The following is a 23,534-nucleotide window of genomic DNA, read 5'->3' as shown; positions in this document are numbered from 1 at the left end:
TTTCCCGAAGGACCTCCCAGGGGATCAGTGAGCCTTCCACAAAAAGTTCACCCCAGCTCGCTATGCCAGCTGCCCTCAATGGTCTGTCTTTTAGGCACCCTGGTGTCCCAGGAGAGTCCCAGATTGGAGCTAAGCTGGAGAAATACCCCATCTTCATTGTGGCACGCATTTTGACCCAAGTTTTTAGCAAACCCCATAATACCTTTAATCTGACTTTTTTTTTTAAACTTGAGATCTCCATATTTAAGAAGAAAGCCGTCTTCAGAAAGGCCGCTCACTCTTAGCATGGACAGGAACATCAAACCCATACCGCTACTTATTGGCCTCTTTAGTAGCATCCGCGAGTGGGCAAGTTGAAAGGCCCAAGCATATATTTGCAGGTCTGGAGCAGCCAGGCCGCCCTTCTCTCTACGTCTTCTTATTTTCTTCCAGGCGATCCTAGACCCCCGAGAAGCCCAAATAAAAGTATTGAGTTCACTCTGTATTTTTGCAAGAAGAGCACTCTCAAAAAATAAGGGAATAGAGTCAAAAAGAAAAGTAAACCTTGATAAGATTGACATTTTTATCAGATTAACCCGACCCAACATAGACAGAGGTAGGTTGGCCCAGTTTTTCAATAATTTTCGGCTTTCTTTTATGATTAATACTAAATTGTGAGAGGGAATCTTATCGATTTCATGAAGAACATGGATACCAAGATATCTTATATCAGTTTTTAAGGAAGGAAGGTGAGAGTCTATGTGCATATTCCAGGCCATAATTTCGGTCTTCAAACTGTTAATCTTATAGCCTGAAACCGACCCAAATTTCTGGGCGAGCTCGATGACAGCTGGAAACGCCATATTCAAGTTTGCTGTCAAAATGAGGATGTCATCGGCATATAATGCCACTTTCCTTTCCCACTCTCCATATTTAAATGGAGACACCCTGGTATCATCTCGCAACATCTGTGCGAAGGGTTCAATATATAATTTAAATAATAAGGGGGAAAGAGGGCATCCTTGACGCGTGCCCCTTGTTATCGCAAGGGATTTTGTGAGGGAACCGTTAACCAAAATATTAGCCGATGGATTACAGTATATGAGAGAGATGACTCGCCTAAATTTATCGCCTAATCTGAATTTGGCCAAGACCTCCGACATAAACAGCCAGTTGACCCTGTCGAAGGCCTTCTCCGCATCCAGTGTCATCCCTGCCAAGGAGAGAGACCATGCTGAGGCCATGTCGATAGCTCCAATAAAATCATAAGTTAAATCTGATAGGTGACGGCCCTTAACAAAACCCTTTTGGTCTAGATGTAATAATTCACCTGCGACTCCTCCAAGCCTACTGGCCATAATGGACACAAAGATCTTATAATCGGCGTTCAAAATTGAGATTGGCCTATAAGATTCGCAACTTGAGGCCGATTTCCCCGGCTTCAATATCAATGATATTGTTGCTTTATTCCAAGAGGGAGGGAGAGGAATACCTTCTTGTAAGATTTCATTAAACAAGATAGTCAGAAGTGGAGCAATCTCTTTAGCCGAACATATATATATTTCCGAAGGGAGGCCATCCGGCCCGACTGCTTTCCCCTTTTTTGAGCTCATTATAGCCCTAAATACCTCATCATAGGTGATTGGTGTATCTATTTTTGTTTGTTGGTCTGAGTTTAACTCAGGAAGATTTATACTATTTAACAAGGACTGTGCTTTAGCAGGGTCAGAATTTCCCTCTTCCCTATATAAATCCGAGAAGAAGGAATAAAATTGTGCTTTAATATCCTCATCAGAGGTGTACGATACCCCGCATTTAGTAACTGAGCTGATGTAGTTCCTTGCCCGGTCTGATCTAATTTTCCAGGCAAGAAGTTTCCCAGCACCTTCCCCGTACTCAAAATGGGCGATCTTACTAGCTTTCCATCTTTGTAATAGTCTAGAGTTGAGAACAGACTCCAGGTCCCCCTTCAGGGACCGTAGAGTCTCTTGAGCAGCCTCGATACTATCTCGGTCGCCCAAATCAATTACTACTTGGATTGCTTTGATCTTACTCTCAATATCCGCAATGTCCGCCTTGTACCTCTTTGACCTGTAAGAGGAGATACTTGTCATATGTCCCCTCAAATAGGCCTTAAGAGCCTCCCAAATAGTTACCGTTGGAGCAGTTTGGGCATTTCTAACTAAGAACAGTTCTGTTTCTTTTTGAAGGTCCACTATTGTCTCTTCCAGCATAAGAAGAGCACGGTCCATTGACCATGTCCTCTCTACTGGGGGTGCCGGTTTGTTAATGAATAGGCTAACCGTAGAATGATCAGAGAGGTGAGACGGAAGATAAGAAATATCCCCTACCCAGCTTTTTATTGATTGACTCACTAGAATAAAATCAATCCTAGATTTATGCCTATATTTATAGTTGCAAAAAGAGTACTCCCGTTTAGAGCCAGCCTTTACCCTCCATATATCCAGGTAACCCATTTGTTTCATAAAATCGATAAGACATGTTCTAGTTTTGTGGGATATAGGTGCCCTATACTGTGAGGTCTTATCTAACAGGGGATTCAATATCATGTTAAAATCTCCTGCCAAAATAGCTGGGCTAGAAAACGCCATTAAAGCAGATGTCATGCTGTTAAAAGGTAAAGGGTCATCCTGATTTGGACCATAATAACCAGCAATTGTTATTCTTACATCCTTTACTTGACACTCTGCTATGGCCCATCTACCCCCTGGGTCCACAACTTTGGAAAGAAGAGTTGCATGGGCCGATTTTTTTAACAATATAGCCACACCCCTGGTGTTAACTGATTGAGTGGTACAAACAGCAAAGTCCAACCAGCCCAACCTCTTAACCAAAACAGATAATTCTGACTCAGTTAAATGCGTCTCCTGCAGTATAATGATCCGCGCACTACTATCCCGTAAATATTGAAAAATCCGATGCCTCCTGGAATTAGTGCGCAGGCCATTAACATTCCAGGAGAGAATATCTAAACTATTCATATTACCGAGTCATCCTCATCATGCAAAGAAAATCCTCTTAACTGAAGACCCCACACAGAACTTATCATAATTCTAGCACCCAAAAATAAAAAAAACAAAGAGGAGTATAATAAAGAGAATGAGGACTTTTTTTTTCTTTTTTCCCAATGCAACACCCACCCCAATCACCCCCCAGTGCCCTGCTCCCAACCCCTGCCACCCCTGACACCCCACCCGTGGAAACCCTTGCCCCAAGAATCTGGACCTAGTCCAGAATTCGGCACCTTGGCTGCATAGTGCAAGGCACTCGACTGTATTGAGCTTCATGCCTATACTATTCTTTTCTTATCTTTTTTTTTTTCTTTTTCACATCCAGAGAGCCAAGGAAGTAGAGGAAAAGACTCTTTTATATATATATTTTTTTTAAGTTACCTTCCCCTAAGTTGTTTAAGAAGCACATCCGTTGCCTCCACAGATCTAAGATTGTACATTTTATTGTTGTACATCACTCTCAAGACAGCGGGAAACTTCAACTGGGCCACAGCACCTAGCTTACGGAAGTCTTCCAGTCTTTTGCCTAACTCCCATTGTCTTTCAAGAGTAACTTTTGAAAGGTCTGATCTAATCTGGAAAGTGAAGCCTTTAGCTGAGAGTGATTTCTGTTTGAGAGCCAGAGTTAATAACTTCTCCTTAAGGGTGTATGTCATAAAATTAATTAGAACTTTCCTGGGCTTCTGTCTTTGTGGGGATTTGCGAAATGGGTCTCTATGGACCCTTTGTATGTCCCGCAGTAGCTCCTCTTCCGGTATGTCTGGACCCAGAGCTTCTTTTAAAAGGGAAACAATAAATTGCTTGATATCGCCCCCTTCTCTTTCCTCCGGAACATTAAGAAGTCGAAGGTTGTTCCTTCTACTATTGTTTTCCAGAGCCTCCATTCTCTCAGCTTGGATAGCTTCACTAGCTTTTAAGAACTCTATTTTATCCTCAGCTTGTGGAAGACTCAAGGTTAAATTTGTGACATTACTTTCTAGTGTTGCCGTTCTAGTATTTAGAAGATCAATTTTTGTCTCCAGAGACTCACAAAAACTCCTAATCTCCAACTGATTAGCAGTTGAGGCCTGAAAACCTAATTTAATGTCCTGAGAAAGTGCTCTCAGCATTTGCCCAACGGAGTACTCTTGATGTTCATCTATTGGAGACAGAGGGGGCTCCCCACTGGGAAGGGACACGATTGTACCATTTTGCAAGTCAGTTATATCGGATATAGCAGTTGTAGTGCCCCCGCACTGAGACTTAACCCCCTGTTGAGATTGCGAGAGTTCCCCAAGAACCTGGTCATTCTGAGACGAACAACTTGGTTGTTCTGAGGAGCATGGGACAGGGAGGTCTAAGGAATCCTGCATTGAGCTAGTGCAAGAAGTTGGACTTTTGGGAAGTGCCAAGATCTGAGGTAACACCTTAAAATAGGACCTCAAGGATGGTGTAATTTTGAGAGCCCCCCCCCAGTTGGGTTTTTCGCTTCTGTTTTAAGGTCCGTGCCTTACAAGCCACTGGGGTAGCTACTAGTACAGAGGGTATAACAGGTGCAGAAGATACTGGTTCCGTAGGATAAGTGGCGTCTGAGAGGACTTCCGAGCTATCCGTCTTAAACTGGCCAGATAACTTACTTGTAGAACCCGTCTTCTGCTGTGGTTTCCTAACAGTGGCTACAGTAGCAACAGTGGTAACGATGTTTTTGAGTGGTTTAACTACACTCCTTTTCACTCCCTTCCTTCTATTTTTAGGGTCTTGTTTATCCTGGGCAACCACCTGTCCGCCCTGGCGTTTAGAACTTCAGGTGGCACAGGCAGTCTGAACTTGTTTAACATTTGCCGTTCCCCCTAATGGGCTTACCACCTCGCACACTTTGTCCTCAGTAACCAGCAGCTGCTCAGCCGCTTTGGGGTAGCTTCCTGTGTCTCCCTCCAGGATGATGCCACTCATGAAAGCCGAGTTGAGCGTCCAATCCTGCGTCCGGCCACGCGTAAAACACTGCAGTCCGCTCCTCGCTCTCCGAAACTCCTGTGACGCCCAAATCCAGCGAGGAACGCCAGGGAGAATCGAACGCTGCGGTGACTACGGTAACAGTAACCCTCCCTAGGGCAAGAAGGTAAGAAAACAAATCGCTTCGGGCTCTCAACCTCACAGCTCAACGTATAGGCATCATATTGGTTCAGTTAAGCCGAGCGCCAGGCATCACACAGATTCAGGTGCCGCGACCGCTAACTCGTGACCGCCATGTTTCCTCAGACACTCCACTATTGTTCTTACCAAGTTATTGATTGTGAGAAGAGTTTCAATTATGAAGGGAGAAATAATGGGATGTCATGGAGTGGTGTAGGAAAAGACCTTTCTTTTATTTATTTTCCCTCACACACCCTAGTGGTGTCATGCTTCATCATCGGGACACCGCGACCCCTATAAGTCGCGGTGGGCTCGACCAATGTTTCAGGGAGCACTTAGATAGTATAACTGGCCAGAGGGAAAAAGATTAAAAATCCACTGTCAGACTCCAGTATCCCTTTATTCTTGGGTCTGACAGGAATATTAAAAATAATGAACCTGTGTGGCGCGGATTCCATCGGCTTGTGAGGCTCACAAGCCGATGGAATCCGCGCTGCACAGGTCATTAGCAGGGAGAAACCCAGGAATCCTAATTCACGTGGATTACTATCACTCTCCAAACGGGATGGAGTGATTCAACGTTCAATTTAATAGCAACATGCAAAGGAGCAGCTAACTGCCCTTTTATAAATAGAATAGGGAAATCCCTTGTTCATCTCACTCCAGGGGGTGACACAGGCCTGAAGAAAGTCCTAGCACCAATTCCTTTTGGGCACACAAGGACTGAAACATGTTGGCCCTAGGGTCTTAGGACCATCATTTTCCAAATGACCGTACTGTTCATAATTTTTAATATTCCTGTCAGACCCAAGAATAAAGGTATACTGGGGTCTGACAGTGGATTTTTAATCTTTATCCCCCTGGCCAGTTATACTATCTAAGTGCTCCCTGCCACCGCGACTTATAGGGGTCGCGGTGTCCCGATGATGACGCATGACACCACTAGGGTGTGTGAGGGAAAATAAATAAAAGAAAGGTCTTTTCCTACATCACTCCATGAGTGGTCGCTTCACTTAGGGACATCCCATTATTTCTCCCTTCATAATTGAAACTCTTCTTACAATCAATGTAAGAACAGCTTTGCAATTCAGCCACTAGATGGGTTTAATTCTGATATCATAGTTTAATGAGCATGGATGATATAGAGCAGTTTTAAGTACCACGAACCTTGTTCAAGGAAATAAGAAAGCTCCAGACTACGTTACTTACTCATGTATTTTTTCGGCACAGGGAGCTATGTCTTAATTTTACTACTAAGTTGCACCGGTTGGACTTGTTGTTCTTAGATTTTTTCATGAAGCTCTATTCCATTTTAGAGTTTGAACTTTCTTAAAATGCCGTACGCTCTCTCTGAGGGCCAGCTTGACATTTATAAAAGTATACCTTACTATATACTTTTGAATGATCAGAGAGAGAGCGATGTTCACAATGGGAGCAAATACGGTCCAGTACATTGTATTGTACTCGAGTGTAATGGTTCAGCGAGGACAGCGATTTTTCCAAGTAACACTTCCTACCGGAAAGAACCGCCTTTTACTTTACATTTTTACGTATTATTAATTTGTGGGCTTTTGTACGTGTGGGGGAGTTAAAATTATTTACACAGTTACCAAATGTGGCAATTTAAATACAGCTTTCCGGCTTAATCAAAAACTGCTAGACCACATATCTTCTACACATTGTGCCATGTACTTCTGAATCAAGTAGAAGGAGAGGATCACTCCATTCACAAAGCATCTCTATAAATATCTGCAACAATTGCAACACTATAACAAAGTCTAGGGCCACCTTTTCTGTACAGGTTCAAGCACTTGTTCATGTTTTATCCCCATTAACTTTATGCATTTACATTTGGTATACATTTGTATGCAGGTAGCATGCTAGTATCTACGGTGTTGAGGTTCATGAAGAGCGTGATGTAACCACAGGAAATCTCGAGAACTGGCAAACCTACAGAATTGTTTGCATTTACCTCCGATTTCAAACCACAGCACATTCTTGCATAATTATAGCAAAATATCAAATTGCCTATTTGCTGTGATGGCCTTTAACTACTACTATACCCAATAGCCTTTGTGCTTGGGAGTCAGCTGTGTGCTTATAACTGATTTCTTGCAAATCACTTTTTAATTAGTTCTGTTCAGAGCACCTTAAGAAATTCCTTAGCATTTCTTCAAGCAAGTTACTGTTGTGAAATGCATGGCACTCCTTGTTTTGCGAAACGTGACATCTCATTTTCCCTAGAAATCATATTGTAACAAGCATTGGCAAAGCCAATAAGTCTGGCTTTAATGTTGATGTGAGTGCAAGTGCACATGAATATGCTTAAATGCATTAGCATATTAAAGCAAGATATAGGACCATATGTACAAAGCATCTTTTCAGTGGCAAATGTTCTGATTTAGACACTGAACATGAAAAATAGCTTTTAGCAATGTAATAAACACAATTTAAGAGTCAAACATTTTCCAGACTTCCAATAAGTGTTTAGAAATTATTAATGCGTGTTGTTGGCATCACTTCCAAATAACAATTACTATACATATGTGTCTTTGGTTTATGACCAAAATAGAAGTTGTAAACAAAGTTGAGGTGCTAGCCATGGGGACCCCTTTTCCTTTGTGAAGAGTTAATGTTGTTTGAAAGTAGGCAGTGGTTCACAGAGCCACTGAAAATTCTCAAATAACCCCAAAAAAGTATTTTTTCCTTTTTAAATGCAGTCCAGTTTCTTTTAAAGAAAATGGACGGCATTTAGAAAAATATTTTTACTTTTTCAAAAGGCAGTGACAGACTTGGTGGTTTGCTGACCACAGCTGGTCGCAATCCCTTTGATGGGATGATAGTATAAAAGCAAGGAAGACTTTTTACATAGTTGCATATTACATGCCCAAATGCCAAAGTAAATGGACCTGTACATCCTAGAGTTTTACCTAGAGCCTTTAAGCTCATAATAGCAGCTGCATTCAGATTGTAAAATGAACACAGTACTAATGTAGAAAGTGATGACATCTGTGTCACAACTAAGGAAAGCATGTGGATTGACAGAAGGTGAGTATGAATGTTTCTTACATAAAAATGCTGGTAGAGATGAGACAAGACTAGCAGAGGGACTTCTGCAAGACCATAGCTCCTCTACACCTTTAAGGCAGGTGGTTGCATATTTCTCAGTATTAAAAAGCTTCACAAACCTCATTTGTCTATTACCACTGCAAAAGATAAACTAGCCTCAACTTAAATTATGGGCATTTTTAATAACTAATCAAATAGCGCAGCAAGTCAGCATGGTACATTGTGCTGCGTGATAGGTAAAAGGCAGGAATGCACCATACTTAACAATATATGGCACATTCCTGTAATTTCCCAGTGCTGGCACACAATGTGCTGCCTAGTGCCAATGCAGGCACCCTTGCACCATGGTGCAAGGGTGCCTGTGTTGTAAGAAGGATTTGTTTTGTGGAGGAAGGGACACTTCCCTGCACACAAACAATCCCCTGAGGCATTTTCCTCTTTCTATGTGTGCTGTAAAATGAAGCACAAATAAAGATATTTCTCCTTCTTTCACCTCACCTGGGGAGGTGTTGCATTTTGATGCACTCCCAAGTCTACCAGTAATGATAAATCTGTGAATGCTCCGAAATCTATAGTGGATGCGTGGGAGCACCCATGCTCCAGCCAAGGAACACCTCCCTGGGGCAGAGTAATGCAATGCAGCAATTTGCGCTGTGTTGCGTCACTCTAGATTTATCAAGCCACACAAGGTGGCCTTGTATGGCTTGATAAATCAAATGTATGTATGAGTTGCGTTGCTCTTGTGCCCTGTTTCGTGGTCCATGGGCTGCGCAACTCTTTAATAAATATGCCCCACAGTTTGTAACACAAAGCTGCATTTCACAGCCTACTCTAAATGCTGCCCATCATTTGGTCATACTCAATGCCACCGAGTCACTGTGCCTCACTGACTTGCACACACCAATATTCTTCAACCAATCATAATTCCCTTGTTTACCCCACAGTTAACATTGGCTAACCCTGGAAGACATGATTGATACCCTACTATGATCCAGCAGATGAATCTAGTATATACCTGGACATGATACATCATTCATTAAACCACTAGGGACCTCAAGCATATTGTTGTTATTGTGTTTAGGAATGTGTTGGAGCCGAGTACAGCCACTGAAGGAAAGGGAACCCATTGCTTTTTTTCCAGTTTCGGAATGGCAGAGTGGCTAAAGGGCAAGTAGGTAAAGTTGACAAGTTCCAAAGCCTGGGCTGACATATTGATTGTGGCTTTGTAAGGAAAAGGTGATCAAAAGCACCCCTGAAATATGTGCATTTCATCAATATGAAGAAATGTCTGACCACTGGCCTCAGCAGATTAGTACCTTGTGCTCAATCAGGTATGAGCAACAGTTTGAAAGCATTCGTTGTCATATGGCAGATACCAAATATTATTGTGTTCATATATTCATGTGGGTGTGGTGGTGCCATCATGTCTTTTTGGAAAAACTATCAATGTTTCAGAGCTATGTGTGGGTCTCTAGGTTGAGGTGATGTGCAAGAGCACTTCAGGACTAGCCACTACTACTTTATGATTCCTACATCTCCCGCCGCAAAAGATTAGAACAGTTTTGTGATCATGTACTGGTCACAAACAGTTTCTTTTCTCTGTGTGCGGAAGTGTAAGGTCTCTGTGTGCTGCAGTCAAGGCTATGTGCGCTAAGAACCCAACCATGCATGCGAGTACAGCAACAAATATCAGTGTAAATACCACTCCAAGATTTAGCTTTAAAAAAGTGAAAAGAAGGTGCATTTCCACACATGCAGCACCACGTGAGGGGTTTTAAGAGAGGTTTGCAATATAGATACACATGCCATGATATGAAAGGGTTGCATAGGCAAGGAGACTCTGGTTTTATGAAAAGCACAGGACTCCAGTGGTTGTACCATTATATAACGCATCCTACACAGGGCCGGACTGGGAACCCAAAGCAGCCCTGGTAAATGTTGTCAGACCGGCCCCTCTACGGTACATAGTGAGCGCAGTGAGCAAGTCTGATCATTTCAAGGAAGGTTTGAGGGGGTTCTCCCCCCCAAAACAATTTGGACAAAAATGGCACATCCTACTGCACATTCTTTTCTTTATATATTCAATTGTATTTCCTTTTAAAGCATAGTAAATGATGACCTCAGAGGGCACCTTGATTCAACAATCTTTGTGAGGGCTCTTCAATGATTCCCTTACTATTACTCTCCAGCAGTTCCCCTTGTCACTCCATTGCCCCTCTCTCACATGTATTTAATTTGTTTTTCAGCGCCTCTCATACCAGTGTAAACTATTGGAGCAATTTACATCTCACACAAATACAGATACAATTAATCATACGTGTGTAAATCAGTGTATAGAAAATGTTACATTAAGCAAAAGGGACCACAAGGTGTAGAATTCATGTCATCCATACTGGTTGGCATTTTTTAAGAGTGCTTGGTTTGGAGAAGAACAAACTCAGGATTCAGAATGTAGCACAGTGGTTAGGGTTGACGTTATTAATAAGAACTCATTTCTACTAAAAAAAAACTTTTTAGCACCATTAGGATAATGAAAGACTAAAAAAAAATATCTTTCTAATCTGTACCATGTAGATTGCATGTAGCTCTTTGATGAAACTCCATAGCTCACTGTGCTAGATTACAATTGTAACTTGAACTGCACACTAGCAAAAGGGTCTTACTGACAAAAGCGTTAATGCACTAAGCTATGCACAGTCTGCGATCTGCATGGAACACGTCATTTGCAGCAGGCATATTAACCCTCTGGGCCACCTTAGATGAGTCAAGACAAAACTCCCATATCTCTCCAGCAGGTACATTAATCAGCATTAATTATCTTGACATTTTTTTTTTTGCCTAAAAACTACTGGGTATACAAGGAACTCTGCAGTGGGTGCTTTTAAAACAGCTGCACTACACTTGCAAATTTTTGGTAATGATTTCCTAAAAATTGGTATTTGGTATTGAATGCTGCATCTTAATGAAGTTAGTCAACTTCAGAAGATGTGGGTTTGCCATTAAAAGCACTGAGGCACTGGGGTTCCCCCTGCTCAAGTGCGTACCTGTCCATAGTTCATTGGGAGAAATGACATAGAGGTTGGTATTGGTGTTGCCAGTCTTGACCCTAATTCAACATCTGCTGAAATGCCTGGTGGGTTCATCATAAAGGCATGTCAGCTACACCTGCTGACTCTGGTACAGAGGAACCAGTCTTGACTCAAGATCATGTGATTCTGAGCAAGTCACTTACTCTTCCTGAGCCGAAGAAAAATGTTACACATCCTGGTGCTCATATAAACCACCCAATTGACCTTTTCTCACTATGCTGAAAGAGGAGCAATATCACCAAAGATACCAAAGACAGAAATGTTGCAGCCTCAGCTAGTTAATTAATTCTTTATTAATGTTTAGACACCATACAATCTTTTTGTATAATTTTATCATATAAATACCAATTCATCATAATACACTAACAGCTCCAAACCCCTACTATTTACACTATAAGACACTAATCTATACAATATTTAAGGAACTTAGCCAGTTCACTGGTCACTCAAAAAATCCCATCCTTAAAAGAAATTCTAGTGCATCATTTCGACAATTGATATTATATTTTTTAAAAAGAGGTTTTAAAATCAAGTAACGTGGCCTATAAAAGTGACGACAATCAATTAAAATATTAACATTGAGATTATAAAATGGCAGTACACGTGCAGTTATTCTCTTTATCTAAAAGGGCTTCAGATTTCGCAGCTCTTTTATAACATACATATAATCCTGACCAGAACTGTAAAAGTAATGAACGTAGCCGAGCATCTGGTAATGCCGATAGATACGGGAATACATTCATATTTTCCCATGAATCTAACATGTACTTTGCTGACGGTTTGTTCCTTACATATTTCAAATCCGCCAGTCTGGATTCTCTTTTACATGCTGATTTTAAATCTGCTTTAGTGATTGGGGCTTCAGCTATTTTTATTTCTAGTTTTAAGGTTCCTGCAATGACTTCCAATCTTTTCTTTACCTTCCTTGCCCACTGTAATTCACTTCCTTCTGTTTCTGTGGCACAACAGGCTGATATCTTCTGAGTATTTGGGGGCAATAATTTATCCCAAAAGTGCAGAGTTGATTTATACTCTAGGAAGTTCCAGGCTTGCAAATTAGCTTCTAATCTTATTTCCTGGAACATTGCACCTTTGGGGAGGGCCAAGAATATTTTTAAATGCAAAACAACAGTTGATGGACAGAATGCAGAACAATGTCATACATTCACCCCAGTACAGAGATCTGGGCCTAAATCCATCGTTTTTTTGTTCACCATGCCATTCCAGTTTGAACCCAGCCATATGCAAATCAGTCTTGACCCTGTGCCTCATGGGAACATTCCAGCCCGAACTGCCAAGCCAGGTCCTCCCCGGACTGGAAACAAGCATCCTAGCACCGGTTTCGGGGTTTCAGCCCTCTTCAGCCAGGATAGCTTGATTCCAGTGGCATGGAGAGCACGGGACTCACGTCTGAGCTTACCCGTCCCACTCGGGGTGACAAATGCAAAACAACAGTTGATGGACAGAATGCAGAACAATGTCATACATTCACCCCAGTACAGAGATCTGGGCCTAAATCCATCGTTTTTTTGTTCACCATGCCATTCCAGTTTGAACCCAGCCATATGCAAATCAGTCTTGACCCTGTGCCTCATGGGAACAGTCCAGCCCGAACTGCCAAGCCAGGTCCTCCCCGGACTGGAAACAGGCATCCTAGGACCGGTTTCAGGGTTTCACCCCTCTTCAGCCAGGATAGCTTGATTCCAGTGGCATGGAGAGCACGGGACTCACGTCTGAGCATACCCGTCCCACTCGGGGTGACAAATGCAAAACAACAGTTGATGGACAGAATGCAGAACAATTTCATACATTCACCCCAGTACAGAGATCTGGGCCTAAATCCATCGTTTTTTTGTTCACCATGCCATTCCAGTTTGAACCCAGCCATATGCAAATCAGTCTTGACCCTGTGCCTCATGGGAACAGTCCAGCCCGAACTGCCAAGCCAGGTCCTCCCCGGACTGGAAACAAGCATCCTAGGACCGGTTTCGGGGTTTCACCTCTCTTCAGCCAGGATAGCTTGATTCCAGTGGCATGGAGAGCACGGGACTCACGTCTGAGCATACCCGTCCCACTCGGGGTGACAAATGCAAAACAACAGTTGATGGACAGAATGCAGAACAATGTCATACATTCACCCCAGTACAGAGATCTGGGCCTAAATCCATCGTTTTTTTGTTCACCATGCCATTCCAGTTTGAACCCAGCCATATGCAAATCAGTCTTGACCCTGTGCCTCATGGGAACAGTCCAGCCCGAACTGCCAAGCCAGGTCCTCCCCGGACTGGAAACAAGCATCCTAGGACCGGTTTCGGGGTTTCACCCCTCTTCAGCCAGGATAGCTTGATTCCAGTGGCATGGAGAGCACGGGACTCACGTCTGAGCATACCCGTCCCACTCGGGGTGACAAATGCAAAACAACAGTTGATGGACAGAATGCAGAACAATGTCATACATTCACCCCAGTACTGGAACCCGTGCTCACTACGCCACTGGAGTCAAGCTATCCTGGCTGATGACGGCTGATAGCCAGAAACCGGTCCTAGGATGCTTGATTCCGGTCCAGGGAAGACATGGCTTGGCAGTTCGGGCTGGACTGTTCCCATGAGGCACAGGGTCAAGACTGATATGCATATGGCCATGTCTGAACTGGGGTGGTGTAGTGGGCAAAAGAACGATGGATTTAACCCAGATCTCTTGACCGGGGGAGAATGTATGCATTGTCAGCATTCCGTCCATCATTTGTTTGTTGTAACGCTTTTCGCCCTAAGTGGGATGGGTATTCCCAGACATGGGACCCGTGCTCACTACGCCACTGGAGTCAAGCTATCATGGCTGATGACGGCTGATAGCCAGAAACCGGTCCTAGGATGCTTGATTCTGGTCCAGGGAAGACATGGCTTGGCAGTTTGGGCTGGACTGTTCCCATGAGGCACAGGGTCAAGACTGATTTGCATATGGCCATGTCTGAACTGGGGTGGTGTAGTGGGCAAAAGAACGATGGATTTAACCCAGATCTCTTGACTGGGGGAGAATGTATGCATTGTCAGCATTCTGTCCATCATTTGTTTGTTGTAACGCTTTTCGCCCTAAGTGGGATGGGTGTTTCCAGACGTGGGACCCGTGCTCACTACGGCACTGGAGTCAAGCTATCCTGGCTGATGACGGCTGATAGCCAGAAACCGGTCCTAGGATGCTTGATTCCGGTCCAGGGAAGACATGGCTTGGCAGTTCGGGCTGGACTGTTCCCATGAGGCACAGGGTCAAGACTGATTTGCATATGGCCATGTCTGAACTGGGGTGGTGTAGTGGGCAAAAGAACGATGGATTTAACCCAGATCTCTTGACTGGGGGAGAATGAATGCATTGTCAGCATTCCGTCCATCATTTGTTTGTTGTAACGCTTTTCGCCCTAAGTGGGATGGGTATTCCCAGACGTGGGACCCGTGCTCACTACGCCACTGGAGTCAAGCTATCCTGGCTGATGACGGCTGATAGCCAGAAACCGGTCCTAGGATGCTTGATTCCGGTCCAGGGAAGACATGGCTTGGCAGTTCGGGCTGGACTGTTCCCATGAGGCACAGGGTCAAGACTGATTTGCATATAGCCATGTCTGAACTGGGGTGGTGTAGTGGGCAAAAGAACGATGGATTTAACCCAGATCTCTTGACTGGGGGAGAATGTATGCATTGTCAGCATTCCGTCCATCATTTGTTTGTTGTAACGCTTTTCGCCCTAAGTGGGATGGGTATTCCCAGACGTGGGACCCGTGCTCACTACGCCACTGGAGTCAAGCTGTCCTGGCTGATGACGGCTGATAGCCAGAAACCGGTCCTAGGATGCTTGATTCCGGTCCAGGGAAGACATGGCTTGGCAGTTCGGGCTGGACTGTTCCCATGAGGCACAGGGTCAAGACTGATTTGCATATGGCCATGTCTGAACTGGGGTGGTGTTGTGGGCAAAAGAACGATGGATTTAACCCAGATCTCTTGACTGGGGGAGAATGTATGCATTGTCAGCATTCCGTCCATCATTTGTTTGTTGTAACGCATTTCGCCCTAAGTGGGATGGGTATTCCCAGACGTGGGACCCGTGCTCACTACGCCACTGGAGTCAAGCTATCCTGGCTGATGACGGCTGATAGCAAGAAACCGGTCCTAGAATACTTGATTCCGGTCCAGGGAAGACATGGCTTGGCAGTTCGGGCTGGACTGTTCCCATGAGGCACAGGGTCAAGACTGATTTGCATATGGCCATGTCTGAACTGGGGTGGTGTAGTGGGCAAAAGAACGATGGATTTAACCCAGATCTCTTGACTGGGGGAGAATGTATGCATTGTCAGCATTCCGTCCATCATTTGTTTGTTGTAACGCTTTTCGCCCTAAGTGGGATGGGTATTCCCAGACGTGGGACCCGTGCTCACTACGCCACTGGAGTCAAGCTATCCTGGCTGATGACGGCTGATAGCAAGAAACCGGTCCTAGAATGCTTGATTCCGGTCCAGGGAAGACATGGCTTGGCAGTTCGGGCTGGACTGTTCCCATGAGGCACAGGGTCAAGACTGATTTGCATATGGCCATGTCTGAACTGGGGTGGTGTAGTGGGCAAAAGAACGATGGATTTAACCCAGATCTCTTGACTGGGGGAGAATGTATGCATTGTCAGCATTCCGTCCATCATTTGTTTGTTGTAACGCTTTTCGCCCTAAGTGGGATGGGTATTCCCAGACGTGGGACCCGTGCTCACTACGCCACTGGAGTCAAGCTATCCTGGCTGATGACGGCTGATAGCCAGAAACCGGTCGTAGGATGCTTGATTCCGGTCCAGGGAAGACATGGCTTGGCAGTTCGGGCTGGACTGTTCCCATGAGGCACAGGGTCAAGACTGATTTGCATATGGCCATGTCTGAACTGGGGTGGTGTAGTAGGCAAAAGAATGATGGATTGAACCCAGATCTCTTGACTGGGGGAGAATGTATGCATTGTCAGCATTCCGTCCATCATTTGTTTGTTGTAACGCTTTTCGCCCTAAGTGGGATGGGTATTCCCAGACGTGGGACCCGTGCTCACTACGCCACTGGAGTCAAGCTATCCTAGCTGATGACGGCTGATAGCAAGAAACCGGTCCTAGGATGCTTGATTCCGGTCCAGGGAAGACATGGCTTGGCAGTTCGAGCTGGACTCTTCCCATGAGGCACAGGGTCAAGACTGATTTGCATATGGCCATGTCTGAACTGGGGTGGTGTAGTGGGAAAAAGAACGATGGATTTAACCCAGATCTCTTGACTGGGGGAGAATGTATGCATTGTCAGCATTCCTACCATCATTTGTTTGTTGTAACGCTTTTCGCACTAAGTGGGATGGGTATTCCCAGACGTGGGATCCGTGCTCACTACACCACTGGAGTCAAGCTATCCTGGCTGATGACGGCTGATAGCCAGAAACCGGTCCTAGGATGCTTGATTCCGGTCCAGGGAAGACATGGCTTGGCAGTTCGGGCTGGACTGTTCCCATGAGGCACAGGGTCAAGACTGATTTGCATATGGCCATGTCTGAACTGGGGTGGTGTAGTGGGCAAAAGAACAATGGATTTAACCCAGATCTCTTGACTGGGGGAGAATGTATGCATTGTCAGCATTACGTCCATCATTTGTTTGTTGTAACGCTTTTCGCCCTAAGTGGGATGGGTATTCCCAGACGTGGGACCCGTGCTCACTACGCCACTGGAGGGATGTATGACGTTACAACGCATACTTTTACAACGCATGCACTTACAACGCAATTTTTACAACGCAACATCCAGTACAACGCATTCCATTACATCGCATGACACTACAACGCATTTTTAAAAACTACCTTTACAACGCATTCCAGTACATCGCATACTACCTTTACAATGCATACAATTACAACGCATAATATTACATTGCATTTAAGGTAAGTTTTGAATAGTATAGGGGTAAAAATTACTATTCTAACTCCAGGGGGTGCAACAGTAGGGTAAGTGTTGGATAGTATAGGGGTAAAAATTACTATTCTAACTCCAGGGGGTGCAACAGTAGGGTAAGTGTTGGATAGTATAGGGGTAAAAATTACTATTCTAACTCCAGGGGGTGCAACAGTAGGGTAAGTGTTGGATAGTATAGGGGTAAAAATTACTATTCTTACTCCAGGGGGTGCAACAGTAGGGTAAGTGTTGGATAGTATAGGGGTAAAAATTACTATTCTAACTCCAGGGGGTGCAACAGTAGGGTAAGTGGTGGATAGTATAGGGGTAAAAATTACTATTCTAACTCCAGGGGGTGCAACAGTAGGGTAAGTGGTGGATAGTATAGGGGTAAAAATTACTATTCTAACTCCAGGGGGTGCAACAGTAGGGTAAGTGTTGGATAGTATAAGGGTAAAAATTACTATTCTTACTCCAGGGGGTGCAACAGTAGGGAAAGTGTTGGATAGTGTAGGGGTAAAAATTACTATTCTAACTCCAGGGGGTGCAACAGTAGGGTAAGTGTTGGATAGTGTAGTGTAATATTATGCGTTGTAATGGTATGCGTTGTAAAGGTAGTATGCGATGTAATGGAATGCGTTGTAAAGGTAGTTTTTAAAAATGCGTTTAGAAAAATGCCTTGTAGTGTTATGCGATGTAATGGAATGCGTTGTAGTGGATGTTGCGTTGTAAAAATTGCGTTGTAAGTGTAGTGCGTTGTAAAAGTTGCGTTGTAAAGGTTGTTCCCCCCACTGGAGTCAAGCTATCCTGGCTGATGACGGCTGATAGCCAGAAACCGGTCCTAGGATGCTTGATTCCGGTCCAGGGAAGACATGGCTTGGCAGTTCGGGCTGGACTGTTCCCATGAGGCACAGGGTCAAGACTGATTTGCATATGGCTATGTCTGAACTGGGGTGGTGTAGTGGGCAAAAGAACGATGGATTTAACCCAGATCTCTTGACTGGGGGAGAATGTATGCATTGTCAGCATTCCTTCCATCATTTGTTTTTTGTAACGCTTTTCGCCCTAAGTGGGATGGGTATTCCCAGACGTGGGACCCGTGCTCACTACGCCACTGGAGTCAAGCTATCCTGGCTGATGACGGCTGATAGCCAGAAACCGGTCCTAGGATGCTTGATTCCGGTCCAGGGAAGACATGGCTTGGCAGTTCGGGCTGGACTGTTCCCATGAGGCACAGGGTCAAGACTGATTTGCATATGGCCATGTCAGAACTGGGGTGGTGTAGTGGGCAAAAGAACGATGGATTTAACCCAGATCTCTTGACTGGGGGAGAATGTATGCATTGTCAGCATTCCGTCCATCATTTGTTTGTTGTAACGCTTTTCGCCCTAAGTGGGATGGGTATTCCCAGACGTGGGACCCGTGCTCACTACGCCACTGGAGTCAAGCTATCCTGGCTGATGACGGCTGATAGCCAGAAACCGGTCCTAGGATGCTTGATTCCGGTCCAGGGAAGACATGGCTTCGCAGTTCGGGCTGGACTGTTCCCATGAGGCACAGGGTCAAGACTGATTTGCATATGGCCATGTCTGAACTGGGGTGGTGTAGTGGGCAAAAGAACGATGGATGTAACCCAGATCTCTTGACTGGGGGAGAATGTATGCATTGTCAGCATTCCGTCCATCATTTGTTTGTTGTAACGCTTTTCGCCCTAAGTGGGATGGGTATTCCCAGACGTGGGACCCGTGCTCACTACGCCACTGGAGTCAAGCTATCCTGGCTGATGACGGCTGATAGCCAGAAACCGGTCCTAGAATGCTTGATTCCGGTCCAGGGAAGACATGGCTTGGCAGTTCGGGCTGGACTGTTCCCATGAGGCACAGGGTCAAGACTGATTTGCATATGGCCATGTCTGAACTGGGGTGGTGTAGTGGGCAAAAGAACGATGGATTTAACCCAGATCTCTTGATTGGGGGAGAATGTATGCATTGTCAGCATTCCGTCCATCATTTGTTTGTTGTAACGCTTTTTCGCCCTAAGTGGGATGGGTATTCCCAGACGTGGGACCCGTGCTCACTACGCCACTGGAGTCAAGCTATCCTGGCTGATGACGGCTGATAGCCAGAAACCGGTCCTAGGATGCTTGATTCCGGTCCAGGGAAGACATGGCTTGGCAGTTCGGGCTGGACTGTTCCCATGAGGCACAGGGTCAAGACTGGTTTGCATATGGCCATGTCTGAACTGGGGTGGTGTAGTGGGCAAAAGAATGATGGATTTAACCCAGATTTCTTGACTGGGGGAGAATGTATGCATTGTCAGCATTCCGTCCATCATTTGTTTGTTGTAACGCTTTTCGCCCTAAGTGGGATGGGTATTCCCAGACGTGGGACCCGTGCTCACTACGCCACTGGAGTCAAGCTATCCTGGCTGATGACGGCTGATAGCCAGAAACCGGTCCTAGAATGCTTGATTCCGGTCCAGGGAAGACATGGCTTGGCAGTTCGGGCTGGACTGTTCCCATGAGGCACAGGGTCAAGACTGATTTGCATATGGCCATGTCTGAACTGGGGTGGTGTAGTGGGCAAAAGAACGATGGATTTAACCCAGATCTCTTGACTGGGGGAGAATGTATGCATTGTCAGCATTCCGTCCATCATTTGTTTGTTGTAACGCTTTTTCGCCCTAAGTGGGATGGGTATTCCCAGACGTGGGACCCGTGCTCACTACGCCACTGGAGTCAAGCTATCCTGGCTGATGACGGCTGATAGCCAGAAACCGGTCCTAGGATGCTTGATTCCGGTCCAGGGAAGACATGGCTTGGCAGTTCGGGCTGGACTGTTCCCATGAGGCACAGGGTCAAGACTGATTTGCATATGGCCATGTCTGAACTGGGGTGGTGTAGTGGGCAAAAGAATGATGGATTTAACCCAGATCTCTTGACTGGGGGAGAATGTATGCATTGTCAGCATTTCGTCCATCATTTGTTTGTTGTAACGCTTTTCGCCCTAAGTGAGATGGGTATTCCCAGACGTGGGACCCGTGCTCACTACGCCACTGGAGTCAAGCTATCCTGGCTGATGACGGCTGATAGCCAGAAACCGGTCCTAGGATGCTTGATTCCGGTCCAGGGAAGACATGGCTTGGCAGTTCGGGCTGGACTGTTCCCATGAGGCACAGGGTCAAGACTGATTTGCATATGGCCATGTCTGAACTGGGGTGGTGTAGTGGGCAAAAGAACGATGGATTTAACCCAGATCTCTTGACTGGGGGAGAATGTATGCGTTGTCAGCATTCCGTCCATCATTTGTTTGTTGTAACAAGAATATTTTTAGACATTTGTTTTCACACCTATCCTAACTTTCCTCCGTTCTGATGGCAAACAGCTCAGCCCCATAGAGGCATTGCATAGGGACCATTGCTCTATAAGCGGTTAAGAGGGGAGACCAGGAGGTGCCGCCATAAGTCTTTTTGAAGCAGTCAAGTCCCTCTGTCGTAGCTGATGCCGTTGCCTCCACTGATTCTTTAGGTAAGGTCCAACTCAGCTGACTGGTAAATGTCATGCCCAGATACTTATAGGAGGGCACAACCTCTATTCTACTATTGCCTAGGCTAGCTGCCATTTATACGGTTTACATTTTTTCCCAAACTTAATTATCTTTGTTTTTACCATGTTTATCTTCAGTTTGCAAGCCACGCAATAGTGATTGAACTTTTTTAGTTTCCTCTGCAGGCCTACTTGCGTCACATCCAAAATTGCCCAATCATCTTCGTGGAGAAGGCACGACACGTCTTCCTCCCATTTTCGGGGAGAACGAATGTGTTGCTGCCAGCTTTCCCAGTAGATCAGCTAAAAATAGGGGGAACAAAGTGGGAGCCAGGACACAGCCCTGCCTTAAACTATTTCCAAGGGTATTTTCTCAAAGAGAACACCATCTAAGTCAAGTTTTACTTGGGCCCAGTTTCCAGTATGCAATTCCTGCAGAATTTCTGTTAATGGAGAAGGAATACCCAGTTGTACTGATTTTGCCCAAAGTAATCGACGATCAACCAAATCGAACGCTGAGGTAAAATCAACAAAGCAAAAAAATAGAGTCTCTGTTGTTTCTTTTGCCTTCTTCCCCAAAGCCCATAAACTGAAGCAGTGATCTATTGTGGAGTGCCCGGCTTTAAATTAACAGGCAACTCCCCTAAGACCTATATTATTTTACATAAGATTGTATCTGTGCATGGATTGATAAGTGCAATTAATCCATACGTGATTTGCACACATAAATATAATATTACCCGATTTTTTTCATTTTTATACAAAATTGTTTTTTTATTAAATAGATTTATTTTACCAATAATTACAATCATATAACTGCTATAAGTCAGTCTTCATCATTTTATAAAACAGTACAATTCATATCATATTGTGAAAGCAACATTTGTGCAAAACAAATGATTTTTTTTATATTTATACAACTAATAGTTGTAATATATACAAATGACAACCCCCAAATCATGAAGACAATCAAAATGCAAACACATTCATAACTCTGACTCATTCACACTCACACAAAGGCACATATACTCAATGGGTTCAAGGAGCATGTAGATATAAGGACATCTCCCGTCTTGGGTTCAAATGACATCAACCTAAGTAGGTCTGGGCAGATATGGTCTACGCGCGTTTCGGTGGAATGACACAACACTGGACCACCTTCATCAGGACCTCGCCCAATTAGGGTATAATGTCTCCAAAGTTATACAACATGGGGGTACTCTTGGGGGTTGAATGCAATATTCGTAATCCAAATTGATTCCGAAAGGACAGATCAGAAAGCCCTGATTCTTTTGTATCTCAGATGAATTCGAGTTCTGCAATAACTATTAGGAAGAAATGGTCACTTTTTTTCTTAGTGGGTCACTTCCATATACACATATTTTGTTTGTGATGGTCTACGCTTAATAAATGCCTGTTCTAAATTTCTCAGCCAGGCAAACCCCACACAGCTGTTTACGGCTGGTCTTGCAAACACTGTTCTTGCGTTTGTCATGAGATAAGAGAGTGCAGAAAGCGCCTGTAGGTTCTACAAATCGTGATTCTCCTGTATAAGGCCGAATTCCATTTGGGGCACTTAGGCCTCTGTTCGGACCAGAGGAGCTATTAGGAGCACTGTTGCTTTGCTGTGTAGCATCCAACAGAAGTGGCCTTCTGACCCGGAAGGGGCTTCATGACCAATCTGACTGTCATCTGTTGATATTGACACTATTGTGATAGCCATTTCTAAGTTTGACTAGTGCCATTGCAAGTAGTGTTGGGTAGGCCAGGCTCTCCCAATCAAATGACAGTTTTTCGCGTCGCTCACATTTTAAAAGCAGTGTTGTGAAACGGTCTCTTGCATGAAGTGTGAGCGTACTCCACACGAGACACAGCACGCTTGTGGTAGTATGTGTGCTCGAAGACACGCACCTTGGAGGGAACAATGGTCATACGTTATCATAAATGAGGACTCCTTAATCTTAACACTGCTTGTACCTAAAAGAGAAAATGGGCGACACCATGCAGCTCTGGATTAGCTTATCTGGCATGAGTCTGGGATATAAAGCAGTCTTTAGACGTATTCTGCCAATTATATGTTTCACAAGATCTAAGTAGTTGAGCCACATTTGGAATTGAGGATTGCACAGTTTCTACTTAACCATGCATCCTGCGGAAGCTGACAATGACAGAGCTGCCTTGCTTGGGTTCCCCTTTAACACCACTGTTATTCAAAGTAGTAGCACATGACATTTATTCGTAGAACTTGATGGTTTAGAAGTAATTTTGTCTTGGTATTGCATCATTTACAAAACTGTGCATTGATTATTATAGTATTACCATTCAGTATTGGATGGTGTTTAATTAGCAATGCAAGATAAACGAGGTCAATTTCTGGATTTAAAAAAAATATGAATCTAGATAACAAATAGCAAACCTTCCAAAGCTCTGCAACTGCATGAAAGGATAAAAACACACAAGGCATGTTTTTGGAGTGTAGTAAAAAAGCCTTAATTCAAACTGCTCATATTTAGTTGCGTGTTAAATAATTAGGTAACATCGTAGTGTTTCTTCAAATAGGAAGGTTTGCTGTCAAAGGGGTATGCCAAAGTAAAATAGACATAACCATTTGTTTTTCAGCTACCATGCGAGAAACTATTGGAGAACTATTGTTAAAATGCATCGGCTGCTAATATATATCAAGAAGTTTGTAATTCGGTAGCAGAAAAGTTTCTTTGTATTGGTGGCAGTTTTCATTTGAAGTGTCTTGGGAAACATAGTTTA

General features: G+C 44.3%; 1 protein-coding gene across 1 annotated transcript in view; it reads left to right on the top strand.

The window, feature by feature from the left end:
• LOC146817362 (CD109 antigen-like) overlaps nucleotides 1–23,534 on the top strand; it is a 469,596-nt gene that overhangs the window by 146,729 nt on the left and 299,333 nt on the right. The gene's annotated exons all lie outside the window — the stretch shown is intronic.

This window comes from Triturus cristatus, chromosome 6 (assembly GCF_964204655.1).
Source record: "Triturus cristatus chromosome 6, aTriCri1.1, whole genome shotgun sequence".
Lineage (NCBI taxonomy): Eukaryota > Metazoa > Chordata > Amphibia > Caudata > Salamandridae > Triturus > Triturus cristatus.
The sequence above is the reverse complement of the archived record's forward strand: the minus strand, read 5'-3'. Positions and strand labels throughout refer to the sequence as shown.